Source organism: Gossypium hirsutum, chromosome A07, assembly GCF_007990345.1.
Source record: "Gossypium hirsutum isolate 1008001.06 chromosome A07, Gossypium_hirsutum_v2.1, whole genome shotgun sequence".
Classification (NCBI taxonomy): Eukaryota; Viridiplantae; Streptophyta; class Magnoliopsida; order Malvales; family Malvaceae; genus Gossypium; species Gossypium hirsutum.
In genome coordinates this window covers 19,524,362-19,548,950 of record NC_053430.1, presented here as the reverse complement: position 1 = coordinate 19,548,950, position 24,589 = coordinate 19,524,362, and the positions used below count along the sequence as shown (strand labels likewise).

Here is a 24,589-nt window from a genome sequence, read left to right as displayed (position 1 = left end):
TGAAATATATGAAATTAATGATCAAATTCATTTATATAAATCCGGACAACACTAATTCGAAGTTAGATCGAGGAAAGGAAAAGGTTTCAGATTAGTAGATTAGTACGCGAACAAGTGTCGAGGTAAGTTCGTGTAACTTAATCGGATACGTAATTATGTAAATTGAATGTTGTATTGTATGTAATGTGATTTATGTTAATGTGCCTTACTTGTATGTTATGATGGAAAATAATGCATGCTTGAAATGGATTAAAAAGGGTTAGTCCCGATTGGATATTGAATTCCGATGAATGCATATGCTTTCTCGAAACTAATAAGGTCCTGCATTTGTTGCGGATGGGATTTAGCTCGGATGAGTAATCCCAATGACCTTTTTATGTAAAGGATTTAGCCTGGACGGGTAATCCTGATATAATACCTCTCAAGCACACGTTATGATTAGGGTTTAGCCTAGACTGGTAACCTTAATCGAACTCTTATAAGCATACGTTATAATAAGGATTTAGCCTGGATTGGTAATCCTGTTATACGACATGTGGCTCTTGAATGTGTTCCTTGATTAAGTACCCTAAGGGGTACCCTCGATAAAAATTGATGGATTAATGAATCGTACACCTTGAGTGTACTACTTGAGCCTCCATCGGGATTTCAATGATTCAATGGACATATAACTCTTGACTTGGCATGAAAATCTTGAGATAAAAATGATAATGACTTGAATAACATTGCTTGATAAGCTTATCTATGTTACTTGATTTATATGAATATTTTGGTGACTAACATGTTTGAATGATTGTATGTGTTTAGGCAAATTTAGCCAAATGGATGGAAACCATGTTATGCATGCTTAGATTTATTAAACAAGATTGGTAAGTTTAGTTTATGTTATATGAACTTACTAAGCATGTAATGCTTACTCCTTTTATTTTTCCCCTGTTTTATAATGCTCGGAAGCTCGTGAAGGTTGGAAGATTGTTGGAGCATCGTTGTACTATCAACCTAGCATTTTGGGTATATTTAGTGAAATCATTTTGGTGTAAGGCATGTATAGGGAAACTTGGCCAATAGTGGCTTGAAGTGTCATTTTGTAACCTAGTCAGTGGAATGGCTAGTGATGGCTCATTTTGGGATATGATTTAGTAAACTATTATGATATATATATCCACATGTGTTATGCTAAGTTTATGTGACCTAATGATGTGAATGTCTAAGTTAAGTTAAGGTGAGTCAGTAACCATGAATGCATGAAATGGTATACCTTGATGAATGATAAATTTGTTCAATTGGAATGCTTGAATTGATTGGAATTTGTAACGCCCCAAATTTTTTGGGAATTCTGAAAAAAATCTGTAAAATTAAAAATTTTGTGTTCTGCTTGATAAGTGTAGGTTTAATTGTGATAGTGGGCCTCTAGAAGGCCCAAGCTTAGGATAACCCGATAGTTTTAATTAATTTTAATTCCATAAGAGAAAGGGGTTCTGGTAAATTGGGCTTTGAGGAATTAATTGTGTAAAATAGATCACAAGGAAGCAAGTGGTGAAGTGGCATGTGACGCCACAAGGAAGGCTATAAGTGGCGTGTGGAAGCTAGGGAGGACCCAGGTTCAAGTCACAATGACAGCAAATCAAGGGATTAATTTTTATGAACAGAAAAGGTAAGTAGTGGAACTGAAGTAAAAGTCTGTCAGGAGAAGTTTGAGTTGCTCAGGAGATTGAGTAAGGAGGGGATAAGGGAGAGGATTTAGGAGCTGATCAAGGAGGATGGTGTTGGCCGAATAGTGGACTCTTGAGAAGCAAGAGTTGGCCGGCCAAGGGTTTCTTTAGGGGGTAAATTTCGGCTAGGTCAAAGGCTAGGTATAAATTCGGCATTTGGGAGTGTTGTGCCCTTTTTTTTCTTTTCTGACCATTCTTCCTTCTCTTCTTTTCTTTTCTTTTCTTCTTCTCTCCATCTATCTTCCTTCTTCTTTCCCCCATAGCCGAATCCTTCCATTATTCTATTCATCTCCACGTTCTTATCATTGTTCTTAAGCCTTATACACAAAAGCTGAAATCCCGAAAGCTTGATTCTTTTTGTGCCGATTTCTTATAACCAAAACCACATCTCTTCTCTTCATCATTTGTGGCTGATTCACCAGCCCTCTAAAACTTCAAGTTTTGACGACAAGACCATAGCAAAACCCTCTCGTTTTACCTTTCCAAAAACAAGTTGTAAAAAGCCGAAAACCCCACATTAAAAGGGACTTGGCCGAATACTAAAGTCACTGAAAACTCGACTTTTGTTATCATCTGAGGGCTTAGATCTACATCGGGATCGAGTGGGAAACTCATTGGAATCATTCACTAAGGAATCGGTGGTAAGTCTTCTCCAAAACTTAGTCTTCTTACATATTTTAGGAAAAGCCGAAATCCCTAAAAGTTAGGGAGGTAGTCGATTTGGACTTGTAACCCTGAGGGGTCGTAATAACTATTTTGTTTTGGTAATAGCGTGATTTAGAGGTGGTTGATCAAGGGCTTGGACAGATGGAACGATCGAATCTTTGGAGTTAACCATATTTCGACAGTAAGGTAAGAGCAATAAGGGGTTTAGGCATGTTTGGCCGAATGTGGTAAGGGACTATATACTCAATTTTATTTCGATATTTGGAGTAATATTAAGTGATTCAATTGTAGGCAGTTCGTGTGTAGATCTCGTCGAGGAAATCCCAAAAAAATAGGTGTGTAACTGACACCCTCTCATAGGCTAGATCGGCAAAAGCCGAAAAGCTGAAATGCCGAAAAGCCGGTATTTTGGGCACTTGCGAGTGTGCGAATGCTCGTAAGACGTATGGGTAATTATTACTGGTAATCGAAAGTGATAAAACTGCAGTATGCGCGATTTCGTGTGTTTTGATATTTTGGGCTTAATGGGCCAAAACTGGGTCAATGGGCCAACGGGCCCAATTCGGTAAGAACACTCGATAAGAGTTTCTGGCTAAACGTAATGGCTACGATATGCATGAAAACCTTAGAAATAGTTAGATGTACTAGAATACCCCTATGTATGCAAAATTACCATTATACCCCTATGTATGCAAAATGACCTTTATACCCCTAGGGTTAATTTTGTCTGAAAAGCATGATGAATTAAATCTGTATGATGTATGCCATGAATGTATATATGTTACATGGGGACATGGGTTATATTATGGAGGAAGCGTCCTGGTGGCTATGCCACAAATTATCTGTTCTGGTGGCCCTGCCACGTATATCTGTTCTGATGGCACTGCCACAAAATATCTGTATCTGGTGACCCTGTCACATTTTCTGTATCTGGCAGCCATGCTGCATATTTCTGTGGCGTGTAGCGGTTGGGTGGGTCGAGTAGTCTCTCCACATGGCGAAAGGATGGTATGGGGGTGTATGTAGTTGGATATGGTTGGGTTTCTGCATAAGCATGATATATCTGTTTTGGTCTGTTCTGGGCCTATGGGCTTTATTCTGATATCTGTTCTGGGCTGAGGCCAACTTATTCTGTCTCTGTGGTTTGAACTGATTTAGGCTATGGTTGGGTTGAATTACACACTGAGTTTCCCAAAACTCACCCCTTATTTTCATCCTCGCAGGTAATCCTCATCCATAGTGGGCTTGGAGCTGTGAAGGATTCGGACTGGCCACATGTTTCTACGAACCTGGTTTCTTTCTGGTGAACTGGACGTCCTTTTAATTTCATTTATGGTTTTGGGTTTTAAGTGTAATAAGGCCGCTTAATTATTTTTATGGTTTTGTTTTACTTTTATTATTTTATTTTATTATGATGAAAAAAACTATGATAACTAAGGAAAATGGGTTAGCTTTAGGACACGTTTCCAAAAACATTAAGTGATTTCAAAATAACACGATTACAAGTAAGACTTCCGCTAAGCAAACGTTTTCAAACTTAATCATGTTATTAAGATGGACTTAACCAAATGGTTTTCTCACAATTATACGAGATGTTAGAGTGTGGCAATGGCGGTGTGCATGTCTAGGATTGGATCCGAAGGGAGCTTGGTACTTAAGCAGTCCGACAGACTCACCTCCTTTTTTTCTGGTTTCCTACCTGGTGCAAAGCTCCCATTCACTTTAACCTACTTTTAAAAGTATCTTTTACATCACCAATAAGGTTTTCCAAACTAAGTAATACGGAATGTTTTGTACGCATCAATGTGGCACACCGGATCCGATCATAACGAATAGGCCGGGTTTGGGGTGTTACATTTAGTGGTATCAGAGCCTAGGTTTCAACAAATCGGCTGTGGAATGGGTTTACAAAAACGAAGATTTCAAAAAAAAAATCGGTTTTTTAAAAAAAAAATCTAGACTCCTGAAGGTGGCATTCCGAATCTCCGGCCCAAGCCTATAAGTATTCTGAATTTTTCTGAATATATTCTGAATTATCTGTCTGTACTGAAACTTTACTAGAATACTCTAGATAGGATGCTACTGAAATCCTAGAAAAACTTGCTAAAAGACTGAGACTGTAGCTAGACATCGAATCTGCGAAAACCAACTCTGAATTACTGTCTGAATCATAAAACATCTGTAATAAACATTGGAATGATATTAATGCATAAAATTCATAATCAGATAATACGATATGAGTACAAGAGCCACTCGTGGAAGAGGCCGTGGACGGGGCCGAGGAAGAGCTCGAGCGGGATCTTCATCTGCGGGACATATACCGGCGGCAGATGCACCGGTACTATCGGCAACAGAAGTGGAGTCTCATGATCGTTGTGCCGGGGATGACGCCCTGTCGCAGGCTATGCTTCGAGTTCTGGAAAGGGTTGCCGGGGCAAGTCCGGGCAACGGAATTTGAGGATCGATTTCTGAACGACTCCGGGCTAACGGAGCGGAGATCTTTAGGGGTGTATCTGGTGTAGCCCCGAATGTGGCAGAATATTGGTTGGAGGCCACGGAACGAATTATGGATGACTTGGACTGTTCTGTGGAGCAGAAGCTGAAGGGGGCCGTATCGTTGCTGCGAGATGAGGCTTATCAGTGGTGGCTCACCGTGAGGGATGGAACCCCAGCTGATAGGGTTACTTGGGAGCTGTTTAAGACAGCCTTTAAAGGAAAGTACGTCGGGGCAAGTTATGTGGACGCCCGTAGGAAAGAATTCCTGAATCTGGTCTAAAGAGGCAAAACTGTTGCTGAGTACGAGGCTGAATTTCTGAGGCTGAGTAGGTATGCTGTGGGAATAGTTGCTACGGAGTATGAGCGTAGCGTTCGCTTTGAGGATGGACTCAAAGATGACCTTAAGGTGCTAAGTGCTCCGCAGAGGGAGCGTGACTTCGCGGTTCTGGTGGAAAAAGCTAAGATTGCTGAGGAGGTAAAGCGTACTAAGAGGCAGAACCGTAAGAAAGATCGAAACTGTTTCCGGAGGGATTCTGGACCTTCGGATGGAGCAAACAAGAATGTCAAAAGGGCGAGAGTGGAGGAGCCAGTTCGAGCCGTTCCGATAAATGTGGTTAGACCGCCAATCTGTGGGGACTGTGGTAAGGTACATGTGGGTGAGTGTAGGAAACGTTCTGGTGCTTGTTTTCGATGCGGATCTATGGAGCACAGAGTTAAGGACTGTCCACAAAGAGCTGATCAGGCTCAGGTTACTGTACAGAGGTTTGTTCAACCCATGAGAGGTGGACCACAACCACCGAGAGGACGTGGACAAGGTAGGGGCGGAAATGGGAATGGAAATGGTCGAGGTCGAGGGGCGCCTGGCAGGGGAGCTGGAAATGCTGAGGCTCGACAGCCAGCGTTGGTGTATGCAGCTCGTCAGCGAGAGGAGGGCGACGCACCTGATGTCATAACTGGTACGTTTTTAGTTTCTAATATGCCGTATACTGCCTTGGTGGATATTGGATCTACTCATTCTTATGTTACGTGTGCCATATCTGGGTCTTTGAGAGTGCATTCTGAGAAGATAGTGAGTGGGGTATCTGTGTTAAGTCCCTTGGGTCACTCGGTTAGGGTAGACAAGCTGTATAAGGATGTACCCTTAGAAGCTCAAGGTAGGATCTTTCCTGGTGATCTAATGGAGTTGCCGTTTAGAGAGTTTAATCTCATTCTGGGAATGGACTGGCTTGTTAAGCATAAGGCGACTCTGGACTGTGCTGCTAAGCGAATGGTGCTAAGGACCACGGAAGGGGATGAGGTTATGGTGATAGGTGAACAAAGGGACTATTTGTCTAATGTGATATCGGGATTGAGGGTTGAAAAGTGGATTCGGAAAGGTTGTGAGGCCTATTTGGCATTTGTAAGTCAAACAGATGTAGAGGGGCTGATAGTGGATAAGGTTAGGACTGTAAAAGAGTTCCAAGATGTCTTCCCGGAGGAGATTCCGGGATTGCCTCCAAATCGAGAAGTCGAATTTGGAATCGACCTGTTGCCTGGGACAGCGCCAGTGTCCATTGCACCATATAGGATGGCACCGAAGGAGTTAGTGGAGTTAAAGGCGCAAATTCAAGAATTGTTGGATAAGGGCTTTATTAGGCCAAGTGTGTCTCCATGGGGAGCACCGGTGCTATTCGTGAAGAAGAAGGATGGGACGATGCGCCTGTGCATTGATTATCGCCAGTTGAATAAACTGACGATTAATAATAAGTACCCTCTACCAAGGATTGACGATCTGTTCGACCAGCTTAAGGGAGCTTCTGTATTTTCCAAGATCGATCTTCGATCTGGATATCATCAGTTAAGGGTCAAGGAGGCAGATATTCATAAGACAGCATTCAGGACTCGTTATGGTCATTATGAGTTTCTGGTTATGCCATTTGGACTAACAAACGCTCCTGCAGCGTTTATGGATCTGATAAATCGTATGTTCCAACCATTTTTGGATCGGTTCGTGGTCGTCTTTATTGACGATATTCTGGTATATTCTGAGACCGAAGCAAAATATGATGAGCATCTCCGCACTATGTTGCAAGTGTTAAGGGAGAAGGAACTTTATGCGAAGTTCAGCAAGTGTGAGTTCTGGTTGAGGGAGGTAACCTTTTTGGGGCATGTGGTCTCTGTAGAGGGGATTAGAGTGGATCCTCGAAAGATTGAAGCAATTTTGGAATGGAAGCCACCTAGGTCGGTTTCAGAAATTCGAAGTTTCCTAGGGTTGGCAGGATACTACAGAAGGTTTGTGGAAGGTTTTTCTGTGATGGCAGCACCTCTCACAAAACTCATAAGGAAAGGAGTACCGTTTGTATAGACGGAGAAGCAGCAAGAAGCTTTTGAGAGGTTGAAGAAAGTTCTGACTAAAGCACCTATGTTAATTCAACCAGAGTCTGGGAAAGATTTTACTGTGTACAGTGATGCATCACACGTAGGTTTGGGTTGTGTGTTGATGCAAGAGGGTAAGGTGGTTGCTTATGCGTCTCGACAACTTAAGCTTCACGAAGGGAACTATCCCACTCATGATTTGGAGTTAGCAGCAGTGATCTTTGCACTTAAAATCTGGAGACATTACTTGTACGGAGAAAGGTGTATTATATACACAGATCATAAGAGTCTCAAGTATTTGTTGACTCAGAAGGAACTGAACCTTAGGCAAAGGAGATGGATCGAGTTGCTTAAGGATTATGATTGTTCAATCGGATATCACCCAGGCAAGGCTAATGTGGTAGCCGATGCTCTAAGTCGTAGAGCTGTATCTGATCTGAGACCAATGTTTGCTCGTCTAAGTCTATATGATGATGGAAGTCTGTTGGCTGAATTGCAAGTAAGGCCAACCTGGGTGGATCAGATTAAGGAAAAGCAGTTGAAAGATGAGTCTTTGGTCCCTCGTTTTCAACAAGTTAAGGAAGGGGAAACTTCTGAGTTTGGGTTAAACGATGATGGGGTTCTGTGTTTTCGAGGTAGAATTTGTGTTCCGAAGGACTCTGACTTGAGACAGTCAATTTTGAAGGAAGCTCATGGGGGACTTTGTGCCATGCATCCTGGAGGGAATAAGTTGTACCATGACTTGCGAGAACTGTATTGGTGGCCTGGACTTAAGCGAGAGGTAACAAAATTTTTGGGGAAATGTCTGACATGCCAGCAAGTGAAAGCTGAGCATCAGTTACCTTCTGGATCATTGCAGCCAGTAAAAATACCACTTTGGAAATGGGAGAGGGTAACCATGGACTTTGTGAGTGGGCTACCCTTGACACCATCGAAGAAAGACTCGATATGGGTGATTATGGATAAGTTGACCAAGTCGGCTCATTTTATACCTGTTCGTACAGACTTTTCTCTTCAGAAGTTAGCCAAGTTGTATGTGGCGGAGATTGTGCGACTGCATGGAGTTTCGGTTTCGATTATCTCTGATCGGGATCCTAGATTCACATCTCAGTTTTGGCAAAATTTGCATGAGGCATTGGGAACAGGATTAAACTTTAGTACGGCTTTCCATCCTCAAACTGATGGTCAGTCAGAAAGAGTATTCAGATTCTGGAAGACATGCTGAGGGGATGTGTTATTGATTTCCGAGGTAGTTGGGAGGATTACTTGCCTTTGGTAGAGTTTGCATACAACAATAGTTATCAGTCGAGTATTCGAATGGCACCTTATGAAGCACTGTATGGGCGAAGGTGTCGAACACCTAGTTGTTGGGCTGAACTGGGGGAGCGACAAGTTCTTAGACCTGAGTTGGTGGCAGATACTGAGGATAAGGTCAAGCTAATTAGAGATCGATTAAAGGAAGCGTCTGATAGGAAAAAGTCGTATGCAGATCTGAAGCGTAAGGAGATTGAATACTCAGTGGGCGATATGGTCTTCTTGAAGGTTTCACCTTGGAAGAAGATACTAAGGTTTGGTAAGAAGGGCAAGTTGAGTCCGCGGTTCATTGGGCCTTATCGGATTTTGAAGCGAGTAGGCCCAGTGGCTCATCAGTTGGAATTGCCTTCAAAGTTAGACAGGATTCACGATGTTTTTCACGTCTTCATGTTAAGGCACTATCGTTCTGACCCTACTCATGTCGTGCCGGTTGCAGAAATTGAGGTACGAGCTGATTTGACCTTTGAGGAGGAGCCTGTACAAATATTGGATCGAGACGTTAAGGTTCTGAGGAGGAAATCTGTACCATTAGTGAAAGTGTTTTGGCGTAACCATGGCAGAGAAGAAGCTACTTGGGAACCGGAGGAGGCAATGCAACAACAATACCCTCATCTGTTCGGGTCAGGTAAATTTCGAGGACGAAATTTCTTTAAGGAGGGTAGAGTTGTAACGCCCCAAATTTTTTGGGAATTCTGAAAAAAATCTATAAAATTAAAAATTTTGTGTTCTGCTTGTTAAGTGTAGGTTTAATTGTGATAGTGGGCCTCTAGAAGGCCCAAGCTTAGGATAACCCGATAGTTTTAATTAATTTTAATTCCATAAGAGAAAGGGGTTCTGGTAAATTGGGCTTTGAGGAATTAATTGTGTAAAATAGATCACAAGGAAGCAAGTGGTGAAGTGGCATGTGACGCCACAGGGAAGGCTATAAGTGGCGTGTGGAAGCTAGGGAGGACCCAGGTTCAAGTCACAATGACAGCAAATCAAGGGATTAATTTTTATGAACAGAAAAGGTAAGTAGTGGAACTGAAGTAAAAGTCTGTCAGGAGGAGTTTGAGTTGCTCAGGAGATTGAGTAAGGAGGGAATAAGGGAGAGGATTTAGGAGCTGATCAAGGAGGATGGTGTTGGCCGAATAGTGGACTCTTGAGGAGCAAGAGTTGGCCGGCCAAGGGTTTCTTTAGGGGGTAAATTTCAGCTAGGTCAAAGGCTAGGTATAAATTCGGTATTTGGGAGTGTTGTGTCGTTTTTTTCTTTTCTGACCATTCTTCCTTCTCTTCCTTTCTTTTCTTTTCTTCTTCTCTCCATCTATCTTCCTTCTTCTTTCCCCCATAGTCGAATCCTTCCATTATTCTATTCATCTCCACGTTCTTATTATTGTTCTTAAGCCTTATACACAAAAGCTGAAATCCCGAAAGCTTGATTCCTTTTGTGCCGATTTCTTATAACCAAAACTACATCTCTTCTCTTCATCATTTGTGGCCGATTCACCAGCCCTCTAAAACTTCAAGTTTTGACGACAAGACCATAGCAAAACCCTCTCGTTTTACCTTTCTAAAAACAAGTTGCAAAAAGCCGAAAACCCCACATTAAAAGGGACTTGGCCGAATACTAAAGTCACTGAAAACTCGACTTTTGTTATCATCTGAGGGCTTAGATCTACATCTGGATCGAGTGGGAAACTCATTGGAATCATTCACTAAGGAATCGGTGGTAAGTCTTCTCCAAAACTTAGTCTTCTTACATATTTTAGGAAAAGCCGAAATCCCTAAAAGTTAGGGAGGTGGTCGATTTGGACTTGTAACCCTGAGGGGTCGTAATAACTATTTTGTTTTGGTAATAGCGTGATTTAGAGGTGGTTGATCAAGGGCTTGGACAGGTGGAACGATCGAATCTTTGGAGTTAACCATATTTCGGCAGTAAGGTAAGAGCAATAAGGGGTTTAGGCATGTTTGGCCGAATGTGGTAAGGGACTATATACTCAATTTTATTTCGATATTTGGAGTAATATTAAGTGATTCAATTGTAGGCAGTTCGTGTGTAGATCTCGTCGAGGAAATCCCAAAAAAACAGGTGTGTAACTGACACCCTCTCATAGGCTAGATCGGCAAAAGTCGAAAAGCCGAAATGCCGAAAAGCCGGTATTTTAGGCACTTGCGAGTGTGCGAATGCTCGTAAGACGTATGGGTAATTATTACTGGTAATCAAAATTGATAAAACTGCAGTATGCGCGATTTCGTGCGTTTTGATATTTTGGGCTTAATGGGCCAAAACTGGGTCAATGGGCCAACGGGCCCAATTCGGTAAGAACACTCGGTAAGAGTTTCTGGCTAAACGTAATGGCTACGATATGCATGAAAACCTTAGAAATAGTTAGATGTACTAGAATACCCCTATGTATGCAAAATTACCATTATACCCCTATGTATGCAAAATGACCTTTATATCCCTAGTGTTAATTTTGTCTGAAAAGCATGATGAATTAAATCTGTATGATGTATGCCATGAATGTATATCTGTTGCATGGGGACATGGGTTATATTATGGAGGAAGCGTCCTGGTGGCTATGCCACAAATTATCTGTTCTGGTGGCCCTGCCACGTATATCTGTTCTGGTGGCACTGCCACAAAATATCTGTATCTGGTGACTCTGTCACATTTTCTGTACCTGGCAGCCATGCTGCATATTTCTGTAGCGTGTAGCGGTTGGGTGGGTCGAGTAGTCTCCCCACATGGCGAAAGGATGGTATGGGGGTGTATGTGGTTGGATATGGTTGGGTTTCTGCATAAGCATGATATATCTGTTTTGGTCTGTTCTGGGCCTATGGGCTTTATTCTGATATCTGTTCTGGGCTGAGGCCAACTTATTCTGTCTCTGTGGTTTGAACTGATTTAGGCTATGGTTGGGTTGAATTACACACTGAGTTTCCCAAAACTCACCCATTTATTTTCATCCTCGTAGGTAATCCTCATCCATAGTGGGCTTGGAGCTGTGAGGGATTCGGACTGGCCACATGTTTCTACGAACCTGGTTTCTTTCTGGTGAACTGGACGTCCTTTTAATTTCATTTATGGTTTTGGGTTTTAAGTGTAATAAGGCCGCTTAATTATTTTTATGGTTTTGTTTTACTTTTATTATTTTATTTTATTATGATGAAAAGAACTATGATAACTAAGGAAAATGGGTTAGCTTTAGGACGCGTTTCCAAAAACATTAAGTGATTTCAAAATAACACGATTACAAGTAAGACTTCCGCTAAGCAAACGTTTTCAAACTTAATCACGTTATTAAGATGGACTTAACCAAATGGTTTTCTCACAATTATACGAGATGTTAGAGTGTGGCAATGGCGGTGTGCATGTCTAGGATTGGATCCGAAGGGAGCTTAGTACTTAAGCAGTCCGACAGACTCACCTCCTTTTTTTCTGGTTTCCTACCTGGTGCACAGCTCCCATTCACTTTAACCTACCTTTAAAAGTATCTTTTACATCACCAATAAGGTTTTCCAAACTAAGTAATACGGAATGTTTTGTACGCATCAATGTGGTGCACCGGATCCGGTCATAACGTCTAGGCCGGGTTTGGGGTGTTACAGAATTGGTTGAGTGTTTATTGTGCAGGTATTTGGGTGATTTTGGGTGAGAAATGAAGCTAGAAAATTGATTCATTTTGTCCACACGAGCAGACAAACGGGCGTGTGTCTAGACCGTATGTGACACACGGCCTGTTAACACGGGCAAGTGGTTAGGTCGTGTGTCCCCTACACCTAAATTTTGAGAAACAGAATGCTCAGAATTGGGCATACGGGCAGATACCTATGTCTCAGCCATGTGTGCTACACGATCTGGAACACGGGCGTGTGTCCCACACGGTCTGGAATATGGGTGTGTGTCTTGACCGTGTGAAGCCTGCACCTAATTCGAATTAAATTAATTAACTACACGGCTTAGCACACGGGTGTGTGGCAAGGCAGTGTGTGCAAGTCAGAAAGTTACACGGGGTCAAACATGGCCTCTAACACATGCGTGTCCCAGGGTCACTTGGGCGTGTTCCTTGGACCACACGGGAGTGTGAGCCCTGCACATTGGAAAAACTTTTTGTAATTTTGCAAAAAATTCTTAGAATTCTCAATTAAGTCCCGATTCTATTCTAATGTTCGTTTTAGACCTCGAGGGTCCAATTAAGGGACATTATGAATAATCTCAGTTAATGAATAGTGACTTGCATGAATTAATTGAAAAATGTTCTGTATGTTCTGATAATGCTATGAAACTCTGTTCCAGTGATGGGTACGGGTTAGGGGTGTTACAGTTTTATATGTTATGACCACTGCCAATAATACTGTATTTTCAAAGGAAAGATTTCAGCTGAAAGTTTTAAACTCATTTGCGTGTACATTATGGCGTATACCAGTTAGTGACTTGTGCTTTTGAGACTTTTTTGAGTTAATTTGAGACTTTTTCCGAGTTAACGCCTAGTTCATTTGTTATACCTTAAAACTATGTATAAGTATGCTTTTCGTGTGCCTTAGTCGACCATTAGGGTTTACACAGTTAATCACTGCTTCCTCTCACCTTACAATAAATCCAAAGAGAATATCAACATATTAGTATTTACCGTGGCGTAACGATGTTGTGTCCACTATTTTTACAGGGTCGTCCATCATTGTTAAAGACCTTAAGGAGGAAGATATGAGTGAACTGAACTGGACAAATTGGCTCAAGAATTTTTTACGAAAATCTTACAAAAAAAAAGAAAGAAGAAAAAGAGCAACTTGGGTTGAGGAAGAAGAAAGAAGAAGAAAAGAAACGACAAAAAAAGAAAAGAAAAGAAAATTAATTACACAAACAAAAAAATTTTGAGGGAGAAAATTAAAAAAGAAAAAAATTGTTTTTAATTTTTAAAATTATGACATTATCATGATGTCATTTATGTCACGTGTCATAATCTTATTCCGCCTCTTGTCTTAAACTTAACGGTGTTAAGTTTCAAGTACAAATTTAGTTGACGAAAAAAATTTCAGGTATCAATTTGAAAAAAAAAATCATAAATACTAATCTAAGAAAAGTAGATAAGTTCGAGTATCAATTTTATATTTAATCTTTTTTATAATTTATTGTGATTTTTACATTTTTATAAATTGTTTGCGATCTTTTATAATTTTTTTAGAAAAAAAAATCTAAAAATCCTCAAAAATAAAAAATCAATTAAAATTTTTTTTGGGAGAAAATCAATTAAACTTTTAGTACTCCGTGTCAGCATATTATCGGTGTGCCGTGTCAACGTTTTCATTTCTCATATCAACACATTTAACAAAAATCTCAATTGATGTTGACACTTTTGCCCAAGCACACACACACACGAAACAGTCTGTAATATAATATTGTACACGAGAATCTTAAGTGAAGAAATGATTTAGATGGTATCACCGACACAAAGATTTCACGAGTTCTTCTAGCGCGTGGGAGAACTAAAAAATTATGCTCTTCATTTAAGAAGGATTAATCACACTTAAATGATTGATTAGTGAGAGAATTGGAATTAAGCAGAGTTTGTGGCGGGCAATTCGAATATATAAATACCGCAAAAATAGTTTGCTTTAAAAGATTATTAATTCTATGAGAATATTAATATATCTAAGTAAAATGGTTTAAAATAGAGCTAATTGCACTAACTATAACTCTCATTTTGAATTCCTCCTTAAATCTCAAATAATTCTATCGATATTACATCAATTACGTCATTCTCTTACTAAAATCGTTAATTTAAGTGTTAAACGACACGTTAGATCTTACATGATATAATTTAGAAATTAAGAAAAACAAATTTTGTAAAAATTAGGTAAAAAATACCTCTCCACTCTCTCTCAATTTCAAAAGTGAGCAATTAAGGGTAATTGTTTACATTGCTAATGTTTTCCATCAATTGTACAAGATTTTAACTGGTATAATAACAAATTTACCCCTCCAAGTTTACATATTCTATCAATTTGGTTCTAATAACAAATTTATCGAACAACTTTGTGTAAATGTGTTAATGGTGATGCTAAATTTGTTTATTTTTTCAGAATTAAGGTCAAAATGACAAAATATGTAAACATCGAAGGCTAAATTTGTTATTATACCAATCAAAATGATGTACAACTGACAAAAATATTAACGTCTTGATTATTTTTCCTTAGTTGCTCACTTTCGAAATTAATAAGGATGTTTTCAACAAATAAAAAAATAAAAGAAAAGAAAAGAAGAAGAAACAAATTGACATAAAATTGCTTTAATTTTTTAGAGGACCAATTTGCTCAATTTTGAAATTGAAAGGGACTAGAGAAGTCTTTTTACCTAAAAATAGATGTTTTTAAAAATCTTAGTTTTGAGGTTTTCGAAACTTTTACAGAAGCTTTATCGAATACTATTTTTTTTTTTAGTTTTTACTTTTAAAAGTTATGTGACAACATTCTATTTTTTTTTAAATCTATCATTTTAAATTTAACTACATAAAATTTAAGCTGTCATAACAATTTTAACAACGAAATGACCTAATTAATTTAACATCAATAGTTGAAGGATGTAATTAGAATGTTTTGAAGTTTAAAGACAAATTTAAAATGAGAATCATAATTTGGGGATATCTGATGCAATTAACTCGTTAAAATATGTGAATTAATATTTTTAAAGGTATTATTTTGAATAACTTAATGTGTGGGTTCTTTTAGTTAGTTAATAGTCAATTTGTTAATTAGTTAGTTATTCACTTTAGCAATTTTTTTTTAACAATCTCATTATAGGTTTTATTTATATTTGCTTTATTTTACACAATACCTAGAATTACCTATAGCCCGTTATACTTCAACGCACTTAAACTCATGTCCTTCTGCATTGATAATAATGTCCATGTCAATCGAGTTAAGACTCAATCGACATTCACTTTAGTGGTTGAGTAAATTATTTAATTCAGTGTTTGTAATTATTGAATGTATTGTAACTATCGTAACTTTTAAAAACAAAACTTTTAAGAGTTAACTTGTAAGAATAATAAATGAATGCAAATAAAGAAAGTCCAATAGACAAAAAAAAAAGCCCTTAGATTATTGTACCTTATTTAGATAAGTTCTTATACTATTTTTGTAATTAAATAAGCCCTTGATCTATAAATTTTACCCATGAAAGTCATTGATTTTAATATTAAAATAAAATATTTTGAAATTTTAAACTAATTTACATTTTATGCTTATATGAATTTGATGAGAATAGTTTATCAAATAAAAATAGAATAATATTCTTTAAGTAGAATAATCTAATATTTAAAATTTCTTGAAAGTGTTTATATACATGACGCATTTAATCTCTCTTTTGAAATTTTGATTACTCTATTAATTTTTATGTTATAGTTGGATTATGAATGTTATATTGAAGAAAAAAAATTTACCAATTGTTCTCAAAACATATCTTATTTTAGAAATCGAAAATTTGAAATTATAAAATTTGCCTTATACATTTGGTAAGAATATTTGTCAACAAAAACATATGAGAGCATCATAAATTATTATTTTATAAAACTCAAATTTTATTAGTAACATTATGCTATTGACCTCAAATATTTGTTTTGTAAAAACGCGTGGATCCAGATTAAATGTAGCGAAAACTTTTAGAATTATTTATAATATACAGTTGTGCTGTCATAATATATATTTTGTAGTAAAATTGCCAGAAGCACACTTCCTCCAATAAATAACCATATCCCACCCTAATATACATGCAAAAACATACTAATATCTCATGCTACATGTACTCATGGCGAAACAAATTTATGACATGCTTACATAAGTGTCACAATACAAATTATGTTACATAGCTTACACAGAGTTTTATTAATCAGAATCATGCTTTACTAACATACAAAAGCTCTAATTTATGAATTACATGGTCTTCCATGCTTTCATTACAATAATAATCCAATTTCATAATCTCATTTATGGCCCAAACTAAGCCCAACAAACCTACCAAAATGGGCCCACATGGCCTACCAAGCTAGATCGTGTGGCCCACTCGCCCTGCCTGATTAGATCGTTTAATCGTACATGCCTCTGTGCTCCACACGGCCTGTGACGTCAACAGTTTTGATATTTTCACTATTTTCCAAATTTTTTTAGTTAACTCACACAAACAAATCGTACTGGGTTAAGTCACACACCTGAACACTTCCTAAACAGTCCAGCAAATTCAGAATCTACCTGGGATATCCAAAGTGAATCTATTAACAACCAATTATTGAAACCAAAAGTTGAATTCCCTGATCCCTTAATAAAAACAGTCCCTAAACCTAACAGATGATCCTTTACCCCGAAAAATCAGCGGTTAAACAGCAACTAGACTACCAAAGGATTACGAATCTCGCAATTATCACCTAACAAAACCAAAATTCTTCCAAAATTAAAACAACCTTCAATAACAAACAAATTATAATTGCAAATTACCATAACAAAAATTATACAACCATAATAACATTCCAAAGCACACACAACCAACAGTGGGCCAAAAGAGATCAAACGCTCAAAAACTTGAGGCTTAGACGACAATAAAGCAAAAGAGAAAAGAACCAAGTAGAAGAAAAATCGAAATATTGTTAACGAAAGAGTAAAACCAAAACAAAATAAGAAGATGATCAAAATAAGAAAAAATGGCAGAGTAAAATTTTAGTCAACAAAACAAAAGAAATTGGAAAGAAACAGGGATGTGGGAAAGATGGGAGAAACAACGGGCACATGGAAGAATTTTGGGGGAAAAATCTTTATTTTTACTATTTCAAAAAATAAAAGGATAATATCCTACCATATCCAATAGATTAGTTATCCACTTAACTAGGTTGCTAGAAGTTTGGTCTAACCCACTTCATGGGCGGCAAAGCAGAAATAAAGTAAAAATTTATTTCATTTTACATAAATAGGATTTTAACACGAGATCTCTGAGTAAGGTAAGGCTTTATTACTAAATCAATAGGCTCATTGTAACGGTCCAAATTTCAGTGATATCGGAATAGTGATTTGAGATCACTAAATCCGACATGTGAGTTTAGATATTAGTAAGTAAAAGTTAAGTGTGGTTTTAGAAATGATTTCGAATTAGTGAAATTATGAATTAAAAGAAATTTGTAGATTAAATAAGATAGAAACGAGGTATCGAGACCTCGAATTCATAAAATGAGCCATAAATATTTTGATAAATATTTATGGAGTGTTAGTAAGTTAGTATTAGAGTTTTGTTAAGAAATTTTAAGGTTTCAGTAGTCAATTGGGTAAAAAGGACTAAATTGAATTAAGTGCAAAATTATTAAATATGATTAAATAGCTCTAGTAATAATTAAAGGAGAACTAAATAGGCAATTAAACACCTATTATTGGGCTGGACGTATGAGTGTGCAGGAAAAATAACAATCAAGTGTGAACAAGGGGCAAAATTGTAAAAAGGGTAAAAAATTAAATTGTAAAATATAATATATTAGGTAAAATCTAGAGTTTTCTTCATTTTTCTTCATCCTCTCTAGCAAAAACACCATTTAAGGGTTCTTTTAAGCTGGTCTCTCATATTTTTACTACATGGAAGCTCAATTCTTGATTATTTCTTGTAAATTTTGTGTTTTCGAGACTTTTACAACTAGGTCCACTTGTTTAATTCATTAGTTTTTGAATTCATGAGTAATTTTGAAAGTTTCCATGAATAAGTTCTGAAATTTTATGATGATTTATCATGAAATTAAGGTTTTAATTTCATTTTATGATGATTTTATGAAGAGATTTGCATAGAAATTTATTTTAGGACCTAATTGTGAAAATTGTTGGAATTAGGGTTTTGTGTTGAATCTTGGAATGTCAAAGGCTGTGAAATTGTTTTTACAGTTTAGATAAAATGATATTTGAAAGGAATTAGTTTAATTTATGAATGAATTAAGCAGGGACTAAATTGTAAAAATTGAAAAGTTTGGGGTAATTGTGTAATTTTGAAAATTAAGGGCATAAATTGTGAAATAGAATGGAATTGAAATAGATGCTAATGAATGAATGATTTTATAATTATAGATCAAGAAAACGAAGTGAATCGTGGAAAGGAAAAAATTCAAGAATAGTCCCTGACTTTCTACGATTTTTGCAAATTAGCCCAGGTAAGTTCATATGGCAAATTTAATGATTTGTTATGAAAATATTATGTTTTTTAAGTGTATTATTATAGATGAATACTATTAAATTGTAAAAAGTATGAAATAGTATTTAAGTAAAAATACATAATATTTGGAACAATGGATTTGAGTGCTTCTATTCTGTGACCATAATGAATTGACAGAAAAGATTTGATATGTATTTCCGTATAAGACCATAGCTGGGCTATGGCATCGGTACAATATGATTTTAGTTCCCGTATAAGACCATAGCTGGGCTATGGCATCGGTGTGAATGTGATAATATGATTCCGTATAAGACCATATCTGGGATATGACATCGTATGTTATGTGATCCCTGTAAGACCACGGCAGGGCTATGGCTTCAGTGTGTGATGTGTGACAATGTGAAAGTCCATAGTTTACTATGGCAATGTGATAATGAAGCACTCAATTCCTTTATTGTTCCTTAATTTGACAACGGAAGTAAGTGAGAAATGGGCCCAAGGGAGTTAAATTTGTGAATAGCAACTTGGAAATTATCCAAATGAGTTTATTAATGAAATTGTGATTTGCAGGATGAATTAGATAAGCTAATAGATATATGATTGTGTACAATATTTGGTAAGATTTGTGTAATTATGCCTATGAGCTTACTAAGCTTCTATAAGCTTACTTGTGTATGTTATTTATTTTGTAGATTGACTTATATACATACGGAGGATCGGATCTACAACAAGGATCACATATCCAAATTTATTCCGGTAGATTTTGTTAAACGACTTTTTGGTTTATATGGCATGTATAGGAGTTGATTTTACAATGTAATTGTATGAATGATTAAATATGCAAAGCATGTTGAAAGTGATGTTTTATGTTTGAAAATGAATAATACATGTTTTGGTCTGAAACAAATGATTAGATGGATTCTATTAGTGTATAGTTGTGTTTAGGTACAAGAAAATGGATAAAAGAATGTTATTTGATCAAGATTTATAAATCAATGTTTTGGATATAAATTAAGTGTGTTTGATAGGTGAAAATAGCTTAAAAATAGTGAAAAATGGGGTTTTCACACGGCCAAGTCACATGGGCGTGTGCCCAGGCCGTGTAGAAAGTCAGAATCTGCACATGGGCAGGCCACACTGGCATGTTCCAGGCCATACGGGTGTGTCCCAGGCCACACGAGCATGTGCCCCTATCCTCAAGGAAAAATTTCTAAAGTTGTCAGTTTAGTTCTGAATCACTTCTAAAACATATACAGGGTCCGTAGGCCCATATTAAGGACTTTAAGATAAAATTTGATAAGAATTGATCTGAAATGTAAAGTTTATGACTCGGTTTTGTATAAATGTTAGTGTATAAGTTTGGTAATGCCTCGTAGCTCTATTCCAGTGATGGCCTGGGGTTAGGGGGTGTTACACTCATTCTTGTTAAAAAAATTAAAATATAATTTACACGAAAAAAGTCAAGAGAAGTAATAATAAAAATGACACAAAATTTTCAAAGAGAGAGATTTAAACATAAGACCTCAAGTACACCTCCAAGGTACTTAACCATTGATCTAAATTAAATTACTTGACACAATTTAGTAATTTAAATCTAAGAAATTTGGGGTGTTACAGAGTGAAATGCCTTAAGCATTTGGCAGAAATGAATAATTGAAAATTCTAAATCTGGTCCCTTACATTTTGTCATTTAAATGATTAGGTCCTTATTTGAAAGATTTAGAACGTTAGAGTGAAATGCCTTAAGCATTTGGCAGAAATGAATAATTGAAAATTCTAAATCTGGTCCCTTACATTTTGTCATTTAAATGATTAGGTCCTTATTTGAAAGATTTAGAACGTTCAATTAAGTCCATATCTCTAATTAATTGATTTATTTATTTTGTTACTGTACTTGGACTAAAATAAATTATATTTGCTATAATGAAATGTTTTGACCTTCCTTCACGATGGTGTTTCTTTCTCTCTTTTTTTTTTTTGCATTATAAAGATGGTTAATTTTAATTTTAGTCCTTTTATATTATACTTAAATTTGAAATTTAATCTTTATACTTTAAATTCTAATATAATTTGGTCTCTATATTTTTATAATATTATTGATTAGTCCAAATAGTTAATTTCATTAACTTTTTTTATTAAAATGTTACATAATTATATATAATTCGAAAGATGAATTTTTAAATTCGAAAAATAGAAGGGTTAAATTTTTAAAAGTAAAAGTGGAAGATTAAATTCTAAACATATAAAGTGTATATAGACTTAGAGTATATTTTAATCTTGAAAATTTTATTTTATAATTTGAGACAAACAAAGAATTAACCCAACGCGACGTGGATGAACCATACAAGTTATATAATAAATTTGGTTCAAATAGTATTCAATATCTAAAATTGAAAATCTCTTTACAATTTCTAAAAAAAAGAATATATTTTTATTTTTAGAAAACAATTTTCATTTTTTATTTTTGAAAATTTGAAAAACACGTTTCATAAATAAATAAAAATGTTTTCAATAATGAAAACATTAAAACTTTTTTGGTACATAATAGAAAGATTGATTTTTTTTTTACATTTATTTGGACTGAAACTAAGGTAGTTTAAAAAGCTGTTAAAAATATTATTTAAAGTTTATTTGACTAAATTATCTTTAATTATAAAGGTAAATTGCACCCATGGTCACTTTTATTTACCTCAAGTTATATTTTAGTCACTTATGTTTAAAATGTTACATTGTAGTCACTAACGTTATCGTGTTGTAATATTTTAGTCACTAAGCCGTTAATAACCGTTAACAGTGTAATGGTAAGCTGATGTGGCACGTTAAATCATCATTGCAAGCAAAAATTTTAGGTTAATTTATACAATTGGTCCTCGTATTTTTTTCGTTTTGAGCAATTTAATTTTTTTCTTTTATGAACTTTTAACTTTTTTTTTTCATTCTCTTTTGCTTTCGATCTTGGGTAGTCCAAAAGTTGGGGATTTTTGAGATGTTTTCAAAAGGAGGTCGTTGTAGTGGTGAAGGTATGTGGATGAAATGAAAATGATTGGTAGTAGTGGAGGGTTTTGATAATTAGTAGATGGTATGAGTTTATGGGTTTTGGTTATAGGCAATGATAGTTTTCGACTTCTTGCTTATTTCTTCACTATCAATTCGACTTCCTAATACGTTAAAAAAATGGAGAAGGTAGGGAAATAGAGGGAGAAGCAGAAGAGAATGGAAAACAAAAACAAAAAAAAAGTTTAAAAGAACATAAAAGAAAAAATTTCTCAAAATGAAAAAATATGGGGACCAATTGTATAATTTAATCTAAAATTTTTATCTGAAATGATGATTTAACGTACCATGTTAGCTTAATGTTACACCATTAACGTCAATTAATGGCTCACTGACTAAAATGTTACAACATAATAATATAAGTAACTAAAACATAACATTTTAAACATAAATTACTAAAATGTAATTTGAGGAAAACAAAAGTGACCATGGGTGTAGTTTACCTTCATTATAAATAAAGATGAAAAAAAGTTATTAAACTATATTAAAAGTGAAAGTTAAGTATAAAAATATGAAGAAAAACTAAAACAATAATAATATACAATATATTAATTTTTTTTCAAGTAAGAAATAATTTTATTATAATATTAATCAATTAATTAAGAATTAAGATAATATAATCGATAATGGTAATACAATAGAAAAATGTTAAATGTTCTCAACTAATATGAGATTAGATTGTAAACAAAATGGATAAATTCTAAAAATACAGATTAATTTTAGTTTAATATGTAATTGTATACATGAATTTTGGACTTTATGTAATTTTATATATAAAATTTTGATTTGATTTAATTTCAGTAATTATCAATATAATTATTGATATAACATCATCTTATGTTTATATATTGCATATGTAAATAATTATATTTATCCAATATAAAAATAAATTAATTTATTTATTTCTTTAAATGTGTATGATTAAATTAAAATTAAAGTTTAGAGTATATATTTGAACCACAATAAAAATTTTATGTATATAACTACACGTATAATTTTAAAATTTGTCCTTAAAAGAAAATAAATTTATATATTAAATGCCATCAATTCTAACTTGCCCTTATTATTTTCCTATTATAATTGTATTTTCATACTACATAAAAAGAAATAAGAGTTGGTCAAAGTTTGGGGAAAGGCTGTACAGGGAAGTATTTTGGCTACGGGAAACAACACATAAACAGTAAATTAAAGGCACAATGAATAAACCACCCCATGTTCCATATGCTTCTAAAGAGGCGACAAATAGGCCTTTAATTTTATTTTAATTTTCCAAATCCATTGAATCATGTGGGTTTCATTTCCTATCTTTCTTCTATTTCAATAATGTGTGTCAAATTATGTGAACCTAAAGGCTGTAGCCGCCTGCTTGAATTGGGTTTTTTCGGTTTTTTTTTTGAGTTTATTATATTTTAAGTTAAATTTTATTATAATATAATATTTTAAATTATATTTTAATTAAAATTTATCATTGTTACTTTTAGGGTAAAAATTATATAAAATTAACTGTGTTAAATAATTTTATTATAAAAATATGATATATAACAAGTTAATTATATTGAATTCTAAAAATTGATTATATGAACCTGATTACTAAATAATACATTTATACTTTATATTATTATTTACTATGAAATAAAAAAAACTTTTAAAAAATAAAAAAGAGTTTCTTCTATGTATTTGCATAATAAAAATATTTTATGCTTACAAAAATTATAATTTGATATCCTATTATTATTATTAAAAATATAATTTTTTTAAAAAAAGAATTGCAATACTAAATAATAGAATATAATAATTATTTAAAAAATATACATTACTTTAAATTCTAAAATACATGATACTTTCATTTATTAATGTTTGATACTTACTCAGTTCATTGCTACTGTGCAATCCCATGACAGTGGTTCCATGTTCAAAGATGGACTGCACGTTCAGCAAAAGCATAGTTTTCATTTTTAGTTAATCTACTGTTTAATTTTCTTTTGTTATTTTGCGCTTGTTGACTTGCCAAATAAATATAAAACTTTAAAATTAAACTTTTATTAATTATAAAAAAGAAAATATATTTATAAGAGAGATTAGAGGTTCGAATTTTAGAGATAATATTTTTAAGAGGGAAATCATAAATCCCGAATATGGATCATAAAATAAACTTACATAATATAATTATAAAAGTTTAAACCATAATGTAACTTTTTTTATTTTATTTTATAGTTTCTCTAATTGTTTTATCAATAGTTACTTGATAATATATAAGTATTCTTAGATCTAAATCATCTAAATTAAAAATTAAATTATCCAATATAAATTAATATTCCAAAAACTAGAAGCTAAATACAATGAAAACAACTAAATAAAAGAACTTGAAAATTAAGAACTAATATCATTGATTTTTTGGTGTTTGTGTAAGAGTAGTAATCTCATTTTCTCAAAAATTACTATTTCATTATATATAAATTAATTAATTAATTTAATAAGATCAATATTTGAATAAAACTAATAATTAAAGCTTTTATAAAATATTTAATTTTTATTATTTTATTTTTATTACTGAATTAAGGTGCGGGTTAGTCTCAAGTTTGGGTTTTTCGAGTCTAAGTTTGGACTTTTTTTTGTTCAAATTTTTTCAAGTGTAAGTTTTATTGAATTCAAGTTTTTAATTCTTTTTTTTTTGTCAAATTCTACTATTCTCTCGTACTATGTGTAAATTATAAATTTAATTTTTATTATTCAATTTGATTATTTTAAATCCCTTCAATTTTTTAATTTTAAAATTTCATTCATTACTACTCAAAAAATGTCATTACATTCATTAACTAGAATAACATGGCTTTTTTAT

The 24,589-nt window shown here is 34.6% G+C and overlaps 1 long non-coding RNA gene across 1 annotated transcript; it reads right to left on the bottom strand.

Moving 5' to 3' along the window:
- Positions 1–16,330: 16,330 nt before the first annotated feature.
- Positions 16,331–17,417, bottom strand: LOC121232193 (uncharacterized). Its single transcript, XR_005930474.1, has 2 exons — positions 16,730–17,417; positions 16,331–16,638 (listed from the first exon to the last, which is right to left on the bottom strand). It is a non-coding gene; the product is annotated as an uncharacterized lncRNA (long non-coding RNA).
- Positions 17,418–24,589: the final 7,172 nt, after the last annotated feature.